At 39.0% G+C, this 15,173-nt stretch overlaps 1 long non-coding RNA gene across 1 annotated transcript in view; it reads right to left on the reverse strand.

The window, feature by feature from the left end:
• Positions 1–8,455: 8,455 nt before the first annotated feature.
• Positions 8,456–15,173, reverse strand: part of LOC141579344 (uncharacterized) — a 45,229-nt gene continuing 38,511 nt past the window's right edge. Inside the window, exon 4 of the long non-coding RNA XR_012510529.1 lies at positions 8,456–13,161. This is a non-coding gene — a long non-coding RNA (uncharacterized LOC141579344). The remainder of the gene's footprint in view (positions 13,162–15,173) is intronic.

Consider the following 15,173-nt stretch of genomic DNA (forward strand, 5'->3'; position numbering starts at 1 on the left):
AAAGTTCCCAGCACCATTTACTGAAGAGGCTATCCTTTCCCCATTGTATATTCTTGCCTCCTTTGTTGTAGATTTATTGCCCATGGAAGTGAGAGCTTATTTCTGGGCTCTCTGCTATGTTCCATTGATCTCTACATCTGTTTTTGTGCCAGTACCATACTGTTTTGATAACTATAGCTTTGTGATGTAGTTTGAAATCAGGGTGCATGATACAGTCAGCTTTCTTCTTCTTTCTCAAGATTGTTTTGGCTATTGAGGGACTTTTGTTTCCATATGAATTTTAGAATTATCTGTTCTGAATAATGCCCTTGGTAATTTGATAGATATTACATTGAATGTGTAGGTTGTCTTGCATGTTATGGTCATTTCAAAATATTAATTCCTCCAGTCGATGGATATTGTATATCTTTTCATCTGTTTCCATCATTTTCAATTTCTTCCATCAGTACCTTACTGTTTTCCAAGTAGAATTCTTTCACCTCCCTAATTACATTTATTAGGCTTTGAGAAAATAAATCCTCCCACTTATAAATAGTTAAACCACATTAATTTGGACTCTAAAGATGGATTCAAATTTACTAGAAAGGTATGGAGTAATTGTGTGAAAAAAATTGTTTTAACCCACTTTAAATCGTGTCTGTCTATGTCAGGTACTTAACTCTGTGTTCGTTAATTGTCAGTTCCATGAAGTCACAAACCACGTCTGTCTCCCTTGATGACCGCTGTATCCTGAGATTGCCCTTATCCTAGAAACAATAAATATTTCATGAACAAATAAAGTATATTTGGTAGGCTAATTAATCTCACTTTTACATATAGAATTATGTATGTGTTGTATATATGTGATACATTCTAAAATATATGCTAAATAAAGTGTAGGTGTCAAAAAGTGTGAAGTGTTTACCCCATTTGCAAGTTAACAACTTAGCCTGCTACAGTCTCATGGATAGTGGTAGAAAATGGGGGCATGCTGGATCAGAGAAAAAAGACAGAGTATTACCGAAAACAGAGTGTCTGCACATCTGCCAATTCCCCAAGCCTCAGTGCCCTTCGAGTAACAGGAAGAGTGCCAGGTGAAACTTAAACAGTGAGTTACATTCTAAGAAAGGAAACCCAAACTTGGGGATTCTGAATCTTTTGAAAAGGAGGTAAACATGCCTGCTTCTTTGTTTGTAGAGGGATATATTCTGTTTCTTCCATAGCTGATATGTTTGTGTGTGTTTGTGTGTGTGTGTGTATATATATATAATATATATAGTGTGTGTGTATATATATTTTATATATATATATATATACACATATATATATATATATATATCTTTATCACTTTAAAGTTTTAATGTCCTGAAGTTGTCTTATTCCATCATCTGAATTTTTTATAGGAAAGAAGGGTGAGGATCAAATTGTGTCATTGTCTTCAAATCAAGGTTAAAAACTAGTGTGCAACTAAGTTGAGATTAGTTTTAAGCTCCCCTGATTTCTTGTTAGTGTTCTTCACAGTGTACTGTGTACATCTGACTATTCCATACAGATGAGTAAAATACTTGAAAAGTTAGAGCTGAGACTAGAGCACATTATTGAATTTAGGGTTTGTATTCTCATTAATAGAAACCATAAAATAGAACAGTTGCCCCTGCTGTAAGTTTGTTTTCCCTCAGAAGTTCTCAATATATTTATATTATTTGTCTTTATGGGTAATATTAATTTGAAAGACATCATATTACACACCTGCGTTTACCTGAAATTTAGTAGTTTGATAAATTGATAAGATAACTGGGTCATATGTTAAGTTTTTTGAAAAACCAACCCAAACATAGATTCTAATAAAAGAATGTTACACATTTCCTTTTAAAGGCTAAAAAAGTCTTTCACAGGACTCTTAAATTACCATATTCTGATACCAAGGGAAAATATAATCTTGACTTAGAGTCTTGTTTATACTTAGAGTTTCTTCCAGAAAGGAAGGCAGTCTTGATGCAATTCAGTAAGCCACAATACCAGTGGGGCATTGCAGGTGAAAAATCTGAAGCTGTAAGCCTTCACCACAATGTATTAAAATTTTATGATGGAATATTTCCTGTACAGAAATCAGGTTTGGTTAACTTTGTTTCCCAAGAGTAGATCACATTAAAATGTCATAAAATCATGATTTCCTGAATTTGAATACTTGTAGTTTCTCAACTGGTTCCAATATTTTAAGGGTTTTTTTTTTTTTTTTTTTTTTGGTATCATTTCTATTACTTGAAGATGTATAGAAGCTTTCTTTTCCTTCTTCGAAATCAACTAAAAAGCAAATACATATAAATGTAGTATTATAAGCTAAAACATTTGAAATTACATACATATCTTTATTTCATGTTATTACTAAATGATTGATTTTTACTTTGAAATAGACACATAAAACTGACAAATGCCATTATAAGAATATATTTTACTTTTGACCATTGAAAATCAGTTGTTCTGTATGTTCTGTATGATGAATATGGTTTTTCCTGTTATAACGGTAAATAACTGGTTGAAATAAATGTCCTTCAGGTTGAAAATGACAGTCAAGTACAGTTACAATCATAAGTAGAAAAAAGTCTTTTTTATTTATAAATGCAAAGCTGGTGATTTAGCCTATTAGCTTATAATTTTTATATTGCTGTAAGAATATCTTGATTTGTATAATAATTTATAGATATCCATTTATCTTAATTTAAAAATAATATGTAATAAATTATCCTAATTTATGTAATGATATAAAGTATATATACTTTGCATGTTTCAGTCATGCATCAACCCACTATTTTATGCTCAAACCTCACATTCTATGTTCAACTATATGCATACCTACTCTTTTCCAGTCATCAATTAAAAACTCTTAATCAATATATTGCTTTTCCATTGGATTCCCTAAGGGGGAATATATTTGTTCTTATCATCAACTTGACATTGTGATAAATGTAGTATACATTTTCACTTGGTTACTGTGGTTAAATAACTTTCTATTAACAAAATGAAAGTTTCATAACAATTAATCTTTCAAAAGTTATCAACTAGGTATGTGCCAGTGTGAATATCCCTTTACCAATCCAAGGATGTATGTCAGAAAGAATTTTTTTTAAATGGGGCTTAACATTGGATAACAAATAAATCTTTAATCTATGCAACAAGCTTCAAAGGAAAAGCTGGGGAATGAGATGTCCAAAAACCATGTGAAAAGCTCCAGCAGATTCCTGGGAAGCTAGTGGTCTGTGCACATGCATAGGTCTGTGCATTCATCCCTGGCACTGCACGTGCTAAGAATGATGTAAGAAGGGCCTATGCTCTCACCCCTGGCTGACCTTAAGACTCTGCACAGGCAGGAGAGGAAGGCTAAGGCAGAGTTGAGGGTATGCCTCAACAGCCACATAGAGCCCCTCAGCAAAGACTGTGGGTGCTTACTGATACCCAGACTTTAAGGAAAGAAGAATTATTTCAAAAACTAATGGCTGAACACTTCTCAAATTTAATAAAAAATATTAGTCTACACATCCAAGGGTTTCAGTGAACTCCACATAGAAAAAACTCAGATTTCTGCATGAAATAGTCAAGAAAGAGTCTTCACTGCAACTAGAGAGAAGTGACTCATCATATATAAGGGATACTCAGTAAGATGGACAGGTGGTTTCACATCAGGAGTGGTGGAGACCAAAGTCAGAGAAATAACATATTCCAAGTGCTGAAAGAAAAGGGCTGCCAACGAGAAAGAATTTGCCAAATTAAGTAACTGGGATAAATTGTAAGAATCAAAACATTGTCTGCATTCAGAGTTCCTTCTAAGAATCCACTTTAAAGAAATTGGAACTGGAAATTGTGGCTGATCATTTCCTTTGCTTTGCAGAAGCCTTGATGCAGTCCCATTTTTTAATGTTTCTTTTGTTTCCCTTGCCTAAGTAAACACATCTCAAAAATATTACCAAGTTAAATGTAAAAGAGCACACCGCCTAAGTTTTCTTTAGAAGTTGTATGGTTTGAGGTCTTACATTTAAGTTTTTTATCCATTTTTAATTTAAATTTCTTAATTGTGTGAGAAAATCCAATTTGGTTATTTGCATGTAGCTGTCCAGTTTTCCCAAATTTCCCAGCACCATTTATTGAAGAGGCTATCATTTCCCCATTGTATATTCTTGCCTTCTTTGTTGTAGATTTATTGCCCATGGAAGTGAGAGCTTATTTCTGGGCTATCTGTTCTGTTCCATTGACCTCTGCATCTGTTTTTGTGCCAGTACCATAGAGTTTTGATAACTATAACTTTGTGATGTAGTTTGAAATTATGGTGCATGATACCCTCATCTTTCTTCTTTCTCAAGATGGTTTTGGCTATTGAGGGTCTTTTGTTTCCATATAAATTTTAGAATTATTTGTTCTGAATAATGCCCTTGGTAAATTGATAGATATTACATTAAATGTGTAGGTTGTCTTGCATATTGTGGTCATTTAAAACTACTAATTCTTCCAGTCCATGAAAATGGTATATCTTTTCATCTGTTTCCATCATCTTCAGTTTCTTCCATCAGTACCTTACCGTTTACCAAGTAGAGATCTTTCATCTCCTTATTTACATTTATTCCCAGGTATTTTATTCTTTTTGATGCGAATGTAAATTAGATTGTTTTCTTAACTTCTCTTTCTGGTAGTTCATTGTTAGGGTATAGAAATGCAATGGATTTCTATATATTAATTTTGTATCCTGCAACTTTACTGAATTAATTGATGTGTTTTAATGATTTTTTTGGTGGCATCTGTAGCATTTTCTGTGTGTAGTTATCATGCCATCTGCCAACAGTGACAGTTTTACTTTGTCCTTTCCAATTTGAATTCCTTTTATTTCTTTTTCTTGTCTGATCACTGTGGCTAGTACTTCCAATACATCAATTGGGATAGTGAGCATCCTTGGCTTGCTCCTAATCTTAGCAGAAATTCTTTTTTCACAGTTGAGTATAATATTAGCTGTGGGGTATAAATGACTGGGATAAATTGTAAGGATCAAAATGTACTCTGCATTCAGACTTCTTTCTAAGAATCATCTTTAAAGAAATAATCACTGGAAACTTGAAATGATACATTAACAGGTCTATTTTTCTTCTTTAATCTAAAAGTGATTAGTTTATAGAGCATAGGATTTATAGCCAAAAGGTCTGCCATTTACTAAATGTGTAATCTTGAAAATATTACTTTACTTCTCTAAGCCACAGTAACTTATCTGTACAATGAGAATAATTTTCTCTTCAATAAGATAATGTATAAGAACAATCTTTGTAAAGTATAAAAGGCTTTTTTTCTACCACAGCTTCTTCCATCAGTATTATTATTGCTCCTTCCAAAAACACAGGTGATGATGGAAGCAAGAACCTCTATGATACACCTCTTGATTGGTGTCCTGGGAAATCTGGAAGTGTGGTGGGAGGGGTGATAAAAGATGGTATCTCCTGCTTTAATCAGGCTTTAAAAACTTATTCCTGAATGGAAGCTCTAGCTTTCTGCACGCTAACTAGCCCTACACAGTCAGGTAGGCTGCCTCTATTTTGTCATAATATAAAGAAAAGGACAGCTGAAGCAGATTGATTGATAGAATAACACTTGCTATACAGTACCACCTCTTTTTTATGTATGTGAATACAGAGAGCACACTTCCTCTGTATCCTTTCCCTAGGTTTCTTGGTGGCACTGAGTGGGCAAAGGGGCAGTTGCCCAGCTTCAGCAGCCCCTGCACAAAGAATTCAGAGCTATTTATCTATGAGGATAGATGCGCAGTTGCAACCCTGTTAATAGCCTTAGCAGTACAAGTTAGTAATAAAAACAAATTAATTGCCAAAATATTCTTTGTACCAAAAATATTTTTAAATGGCCAACACACATACAGATCTTCCCAAATTAGCCATCAAATGGAAACAAATTGTGGAATCACATTTTAAATCCAAAAATGCACGTGCTCTTACCAACTGGCAGATATACAACTTAAAATATATTCTTATGCGAAGACCGCACATGCTTCTAGTACAGTTTATTATGTATGGCTGGCTAATTTTTTAGGTCCTGTCAAATAATGGGTAGGAAAACAAAATGTAATAAAAATATATATGGCCTTGACCGTCATTTGATATGTACCATGTGTTACATGTGGAATGTTTTCCAGTGAAATCAATTTACTTGTTCCCACTTCCCATGACTCAGTACTAGATAGTCAGGCTTTCTAAACTATTTTTTGGCAACCAAACTTTCTTTGAATAGTCATCTTTCAAGTTATTCAGTGCAGGCATTAATAATAAGTCCTCAGTTATAGATATGTAACTAAAGATCATTCACATCATCTCTTTCAAACCTAAAAGCACATAAATCATTATTTTAAGTAGATCACACAAAATAGAGCCCAGAGTTATTCCTGAGAGTAATTAATTGCTACCATTTGAAGCACAATGTGACTGCATTAGGTTTTCAGTTTAATTATGTTACTACTTTCCTAGAGATTAGTTGGGCAATGTCTGCTTCTAACTGAAAGGCAAAGGAAGATTAGTGAGCTGACGAGAAGTTTGTTAAAAGTGGGTGTGATTACAAAATCTGGAAGGAGGGCTCAGTATATAAAACAAGACCCTTTTAGAGTAGAAAACTGTGAAGATTGTTGCCTTTTCAGCACCTATCTTCATTCATAAATTTAAAAACTATCAAGTGTGTACCATGTACCAGACTCTATTGGAGCAATAGGTCCAGTTCTTTAAGAATGCTCGGCAGAGAACACACGGACCAAGAGAGAGAAAGCAAAGAAAACTATTTCCTGAGAGCTGAGCTAGCACTATTTCTAAAATTCTTTGAGGAGAAACAGGCAAGACTCTTTTTTTTTTCTAGTTTACATTGCAGTTTAAAACCGATTTCTCGGGGAGGGTAGAGCTTAGTGGCAGAGCGCATGCTTGGCATGCACGAGGTCCTGGGTTCAATCCCCAGGACTTCCGTTAACAACAACCCCAAAATATAAAATCTGTTTCTCATGGAGTATCACTTCAGAGCTACGAGGGTTTAAAAATCATTGGATTCGAACTTCTTTTCTAGAGGAAGGCCGTCAGCGCCGGGGGGCTGCATTTCTTCAGGCGGCGCGGAGGGCAGCCTGACCCTGGGTCCTTGGAGCGGGCGCCGTGGCCACGCCCCCTTCATTGGGGTGGGCGCCGTGGCCAAGCCCTCTTCCTGGGGGCGGGCCCCGTCCCCGTCCCCGCCCCCGCCCCCGCCCCCGCCCCGCCTTGTTCCAGTGGCTTCCAGAAGGGACCTACACCGCCGAGGGCAAGCGGAGCGGTGCGCGCTGTGTGTTCTCCAGGCCTTTTAGCAAACGTGGAGTGGCTCCTGTGGCCCCATACACGTGGAGTTACAAGAAAAAGGGTGTTGGAGCCTTCGAGGGCATAGGTACTGTTCGAAAAGGCAGGCCCCGCGAACGGCACCACGAAGCGTCGGCGGCGGTACCCAGCGCGCTGCTGGCATCGCTGTGAACGAACAAGGGCCCGGTTCCCGCAGCGCGGAGCGGGAGCGCTTCCTGACTCGTGTGGGGGAAGTGGTCGGAGAAAGAGGGAAGCCGGAGAGTGCTCCGGTGAGGCGGCAGCCTGCCCCGGGCCAGAGGCGGTCAGCGTGAGAGCCGAGGGGAAGGAGCCAGCCCCGCGGAAGCCCCGTGGAAGCCCCGCGAAAACCCACTCCTGTGAATTCATGGCCCGATGGGTGTAAGGAAAGGAAAGACTTGGGAGGGGCCGCCGAAGTGCCCTGTTTCCGGAGGTGCAGGCTGAGAATCCAGAAGCGGGTTCTCTTTCTCCATCCATGTGAAGCTGGGTCAGGCAGGAGGAGGCCGCAAGCAGCCTGCCTCTCCCCTCCCAACCTTTGGAGCTGACCCTGGGCTGGATCACGGTCGGCTGTGGGCCGGGAAGTACAGCTCTGGCTTTCCCTGAACCTTTCTTGTCCTGCTGAAAGATTGGGTTTGGGGCCTGCTGATTAGGGACTGTGGTTTTGCTGGTGATTTTTCTTTTCCAGGAAAGACCTCCAAGCTAAGGAGAAAGTGTGAACACTAGCTTTGCTTGGATATGGTACTTTTCAGTGAAAATCAGAGCATTTCATCTTAGTATTTGCACCCTTTGCTCCCTCAGCCCCAGAGCAGCCCCTGCCTAAATTTCAGGCGTTCCCCTGGACAGCCGAGCCCCTGGGCACCCAGTGTGGGAATCTGAGACACAGCCTGTGGGCTGCTTAGAAGACAGGGAAAAGGTATCCCGGGGCTTTGTAGCTTCAGAACTCTCTGCAGGGCTGCAGGGGTTTAAATAGAAAATCCAGTCCCTTACAGGACAATATGCATTTCAAGCAGAAAGGAGATTTCAGAGATCATCAAATCTAATGTCTGTTTCATAGATGTGGAAATAGAAACCCAGAGGAATTAAGTTGTTTGAGGTCATATGTTGGATGACCCCCAGAGCAGGACTTGAAACCTAGGTCTCCTAACTCCGAACCTAGTGTTTTTCTCATAGAGTCATTCATATAGCATGTTAGTATTTTGGTTTTTTAAATTATTATTTTTTTATTGAAGCATAGTTGCTGTACAGTATTATATAAGTTATAGGTGTACACTATAGTTATTAACAGCTTTTAAAGGTTATACACCATTTATAGTTATTTTAAAATATTGGCCTCTATTCCCATGGTGTACCATATATCCTTGTAGCTTATTTTATATCTAATAGTTTGTACCTCTTAGTCCCCTACCCCTGTATTGCCCTTCCGACTTTCCTCTCCCCATCGGTAACCACTAGTTTGTCCTTTGTATCTGTGAGTCTGTGTTTCTGTTATATTCACTAGTTTGTTGTATTTTTTAGATTGCATATGTAAGAGATACCGTGTAGTATTTGTCTCATATTCTGATGTTTAGATTGGCCCCTCTTTTTGTTCATGGAATAATTCATTTGTCTCTAAACTTTTGGGGGCACTATCCCCTATATCCTATTGCTGTTCCAGACATCAGCTGTGACAGCTTTGTGAGGTCACTTGTCATTAGCTGTATTTAGCGGTGTTTCTGGTTTTATAGGTAAATTGAAGCACTAGAACCATAGTCTTTCTGAATTAGAACTTTTCACAATGGGAAAATGTAATTTAAAAAAGGTTTACATTTTAGTTCTAGTTCTGTTAGAAACTGCCCAATTTCAGATGCATTTCCAGGGGGCTTTCTTTCCCTGTTTACTGAGAAATGTAAACTGTGCTGGGGGCACGATGGTCCTTGAGCTGTAGCTGTCAGGGTCTTCGCTGTCTACCCTCTGAATGACATGCTGTCTCTTGGGCTGCATGGAATGATCGAGGTGAGGTTCCCAGTGGGCGACCTGCTGGCCTGAAGCTGTTCCCTCGCACCTGCCTACTTTCAAGGGCTGTCCCAGATCACAAGAGCGTGTCAGCTATCTGCTGGTCTAATCTGCTTCTATTCTGAGTTTAGGGAAACAAACAGAAGGCAGAAGGCATAGGACCTGCAACGGAAGGCAATATTTTGGGTGGTGTCATAGTTAGGGGGTTGGGTTTACTATGAGTTAAAAGGTGACATGCAGGGCTAGCTGATCACTCACCGTCATGCAGTCTTGGCCTAAAGGCCTTTTCCTTGCCTGGCGCTGGATATGAAGACATTTGACCATGGAGCATCTGGGACTTGGGTTTGCTAGGGTTGGCTCCTGGCATGTGGAGGTGCATGAGAAGCTAGCTGAAAGCCTAATGAATGGATTTCAGGAATTTCCAGGAATACATGTTCAATATGCCACTTTGGTTGAAAAATGAATAAATATAGCTTGTGGGAATGAATGAAGCCGTTAGCAGAGCGTTTCTCCATTGGCAGAGAATTTGCAGTGTATGTGTGCTTGGAGCCTTTGGGAAATAACAGAAACAAGGAGCGCTTTGTTAAGCACCCAGAACGTGCTGGGATACTTTCTGTGTATCACACTAGCCTCTGCATCACCACTCTGGATGCAGCACATAGATTGTTTCATTTCCAGGTTGTTGTTGTTTTTAACTTGACATAGTCCTTTGACTTGATTTTAGACCTCAGTTTCATGGCCAAAGCGTACATCCTGGAGGAATAGTTATCTTTTCTTTCCCTAAAACAAGGACAACAACAGTATACTGGCTGCATCTTGTATTTATAAAGCGACATTTCCACATCTGCCCTGTGCATTTCTGTTAGTCAAGTGGTTGTAAAGAAGGGAAAGATAAAAATGAAAGAAATGGGAGTAATTTAAGGAAAGAATATCTTCCTTTTTATTAGGTTGAACATGATACCAGGTATCATATTTGTATAAATACTATGGAAAATATTTAACCTATTCATACAGGTTAAGTAAATACCTGATAAGCTTTGTAGGGAAAGTCTGTTTAAATGCTCTCATTAAACCGTGCCAGGCAATTTTTCAGATTATCAAATACATAACCATTAGGAAGCTCAGGGACAGAAAGAATTTCTGGTGGACAAATACACTTGTTCATTGTAGAAATTGTTGCTACTTTATATGTCAGAGAGTGCAAAGCAAGTCAAAAAGTCAAAATAACAAGGTTTAGATGGAAGCCTTAATGATACAATTTAGTCTTCAGTGAAGGCAAAGGTAAATTCCTTCAGCTGTTGGCTAGAGGGAATTGAAGGGCAGGATATTTTAGGTTGGTCTCTGTCTATAAATAATACATGAAATGATTAGACAGCAAAGGCTGAGGGGCCTGGGGGATGCAAACAGAACTTCTGGGAGACTGGCCAAACTGTGTATTAGGATAAAATTTAGCAGTGTTACATTTGTAGATTTCATCTTTGAGTGGCGTGATCTTATAGTTTATCCCCCAACCAGGAAACTTTGAGAGTGGAAGTGGACAGTTTTAATAACTATGGCAGGACAGTGTGTGCAACCCAGGACCAGCATGGGACACCCAGCACGTGTGGCCACCTCTCCTTTGAACCTTCCTTTATAGTGAACGATTTAAACACAGAGAATTAAATAGGCCATTATCTTTTTTTGGAGGGGCTAGGAGATCTTACATACAATTTTAAAGGGCTTGTACTGTTTCTGTTGTATCGAAGAAAAAATGTTTGTAAAACCATCAGACCATAAAATGTATAACTTAATGTTATATTATGTTATACATATTATATTATAAAATGTTAAAACCTTACTTGCATTTACCAAGAAGTGAAAGACTGAATACAACCTCATCCCCCACAGACAACCATTATTGCCTTTTTATCTACCAGTGTGGATTTTTCTTTATTAGGTAATCTGTCATCTATCTACATACCTACCTGTCTGTCTATCTACCTTCCTATCTATATTTTAACATAAAAGGGATCCTGCTCTACAAGTTGTTTAATAGCCTGATTTTTAGTCACTTTAATATTGTTAACTTGTTAATATTATTTATATTATGGCTATCTTTCCTTTCAATAAATGTTATTCTTAGTAGCTGTATAGTTTTTCATTAATTCAAAAAGTATTGGAATTTATTTAACAAGTCCCCTATTTATGTACATTTGTTTCCAATGTAGTATAAACAATACTATGTTAAATGTTTGGGGCGTATATACATTTTTTATGCTTATTTGATTATTTCCTTAGAATTTATTCCTAGAAGTGAAATTGCTGGATTAGAGAGCATACACACACACACACACACACACACACACACACAATATTACATATACCCATAATATATATACATATATGTAAATATTATATATTATATTTATATGTATTTTTCCAAGCATTAGTAATTAATTTTCCATTTAGTATGATTTTATAAATTTACCCATCCACCCTAAGAGAGTAAGAATTCCTGTTTAATCATATCAGGGCTAACAGTGGATATTAATAATTAAAATTTTTTTGCCAATCTGAAAGATACAAAAGAGCATTTTGATTTAATACCCATTTCTGTGATTATTAGTGAAGTGAAACATCTTTGAAACTGTTTATTGGACATCAGCATTTCTTATGTCAATTGCTTGTATCAGTCCTTTAGGCATGTCCGATTTTCACAGGCCTCAAAGAAAAGAATGCAAATCACAGCCCTCTAAGTCAGTTCTTCTCCCCATGTCCTGCTTATTAGCATCATCACCTGCTCAGAGTTGGCCTTCACGTCTCTCAACTTCTCCATCCAATTGGACACCCAGTTATGGTTTATTTAACTTCTGAAATGTTTCTCAGGTAGGTTCCTCTTCTCCATTTCTTCAATCACTGATCTAGTCCAGCATCCTTTCTTACTTTATATTTGTCGGCTCTGACCTGGTAACCAAAGGCCACGGATTCTAATGCATCTGGAGGCAGAGCCCTGAGGCCAGCGATCAAGTTTCCCCAGGTCCCATAAGAGTCATCATGATTGCACTGGCTGGGCTATTACTCATCTTTGTATCCCTGGTGCCTGACACATAGTAAGTACTTGACAAAGGATGAAATTGCTTTTCTCATCTCTGGTTTTTCTCATCTTCTAGATTGTTATCAGAATTCTCTCTTCAAAACACAAACATGATTGTCATTCTCTCCTCTTAAGAATTGTTGCTTGTGCCCCATTTACTGTAGCTGGATTTCTCAATCACAGTACTGTTTACATTTGGCCCAGATAATTCTTTAATGTAGGGGGATGTCCTGTGCCCTGTAGGGTGTTTAGTAGGATCCTTGGCCTCTACCTACAGATGTCAGTGGTACTCCTCCCCCGCTTTGGTGTAACAACCAAAAATGGCTCCAGACATTGACAAATGTTCCCTGGGAGATGGGAGTGCTGTGCCAGATCACCCCTAGTTGAGAACCACGGGCCTGTGGGAAGAAGCCAGCACTGAGCATGTGTGTCATTGTGCTCTGTTACCTTTCCAGCCTTATGTACTGCCTCTCCTGAGCTTCCTGGCACATGCCGATCCCTTAGCCCCTGTGCAGCTTCTCACGTGCTGGATTTTCAGCCCTTCAGTGGTGAGCGAGCCCAACTGCCATGACAGACAGGCAAATGCATGTTGGATCAGATGTAACAGAAGTTTACTTTTGCTACAACTCTGTAGGGTTGAACATGTTGGGGAAGCAGCCTTCCATCTGTCAGTCCTTCAGAACCTAGAAGGGCTGAGGCTCTGCCATCCTTGATACACAGCTTCCAAGACAGCCCTGGGGATCATCTCCATCCTACCTGACAAAAGAAGAAAAGAACACTGGGGAGTCCATGAAAGAGATGCTTATGGCCAGGATTGAAAATGGTACACATGCCCTCCACTCCCATTCAGTTGGCTTGAACTCAGTCACATGGCCACCCTTAAGTGCAAGGGAGGCTGGGACTTGTAGTCTAGCAGATCATGGATTTTCAGATCTGCCAACACTTTCTGCCACAATCAGCTTATCAGTTCAGCAAAACCCTGATAGCCCAGCTCAACTCATAATTATGAATTATGATCTCTCCATGATCTCTTTTATACACTTTGCTTATACTAGTGTACATTATAGTATGATTGGCATGGCGTAAAAATCATTTTTTCTCATTAACAACTTGGATATTTCCTGGTACATGGTGGGTATATATCTGTTGAAAAAAAGCAAATGGATAATATTGATTTATATAGTATTTCATGGCAAGGCCTCCACCACTCACTGAGGTTTTTTGTTTGTTTTCTGATCTCTGTTCCAGGAATCTGAAATACTACTACAGTTGTCTCACTAATAAAAAGGTGAGACAAGCTGATTTGCAATTTCTGGCATAAAACTCAGCATCACTTGAGGCCTAGGAAAAGTGGAATGAAAGTCTGTCTTTCCTGCATGCCTCTTCTCCTGGTCTCCCCAAACCCCTTGTGCTGTCTACAGACCACTATTCCACCAGCTCCCCCATACTGTCTCCAGCCCCCTTCCATCCAGTTCCTGGGGCTCAATGACTTAATCCTCCTGCCAGAGATTTGCATTTAAAAAGGAGTGATTGTTAATCCTGAGGAATCATTGACTGATGAGTTAGTTATATTGGGAAAGAACTTGGGATCCTGATTCTGAAAGGCTACCTTTTTTTTTTAATCTACATTTGTAATTTGACATTTTCCTAGGAAACACAAGCAATAGTTAAAGGGAGAAAAATGCCTACCATGTATAATTCTAGAAAGATTTTTTACAAATGGGAATTTTGTACCTTAGAAGTAAACAAGTCTTCTTTTGAACACTGGCTATATAATTGCCAAGGTAAACGGGAGTCAAGCCCTATGTGCCTAAGATGCCTGCTGTTCTTACTAACTAAGATGGGGTAGGAATGAAAGCATTTCTGCAATAAATGTTCAGGGGATTTGAGCACCCATTTAAGGCTGTAACCAGGCCAGAATTTCCTTTTTGAGGCCAAGCAGAATCTGGTTCAAAAACATGAGCCAACAGGAATGTTTCTGGTCATTTTTCTCAAATCCACCAGATGGTCCCCACCAAATTTTCCGACAAACTTAGCCTGTATACCGCATCTGCAAGACAAGGGAGCATTTATGTCAAATGTACCCCCCAACCCCAAGTTACTTTGACAGTTGCAACCCTCACTTTCTTCTCTGCTCAGATTGACATCTGAGAAGGAAGACCACAATTGCATACCATTTTATAGATCCACGTGATTAAAACCAGTTCTCCCTATAGGTCACATCGTGTGTGAGAGGCACGGTTTTTGTCAAGAGACCAGCTACCAGCAGAAAGGGTTTTGATGCTATTGCTAGTAAGAAATTAGTAACTAGATCCTAGGTCTGTTTTAAGCCAGCTTTATAATTATACTGCTTCAGCGGTAAACCAGACCTTTGAGCCAAGGGTAATTTAGAAATTCTAGATCTGTATTCTTCTCCCCTCTTTCTTTAATGTTCATCATTGCTGTCTCTCCATCTTCTGCCTCCAAACATACAATTTTCCTCCATTCCTTCCTCACCCCTGGCTCCTTGTTTCTGTGACCCTCTGTCACAAAAGGACAGATGCATTCTGTTCCCCCTCATCCTGGGAGATCACGGGCAACAGTCAAGGCTGTGTATGAACACATATAATTCTGAAACGTTTGCCACTTTTTGAGGGTGTCACCAGCTCAGGCTCCTAGTTTGCCTCTGGGATTGGAGGTTAAACTGGGGCCTTATCCTGTGTGCCCATGAAGTAACCTGTCTTCAAAGACTAGGACTACACTGGAGATGACTTTCTCCATCTCTTGAG

The sequence above is a fragment of the Camelus bactrianus genome, chromosome 12 (genome assembly GCF_048773025.1).
Source record: "Camelus bactrianus isolate YW-2024 breed Bactrian camel chromosome 12, ASM4877302v1, whole genome shotgun sequence".
NCBI lineage: Eukaryota > Metazoa > Chordata > Mammalia > Artiodactyla > Camelidae > Camelus > Camelus bactrianus.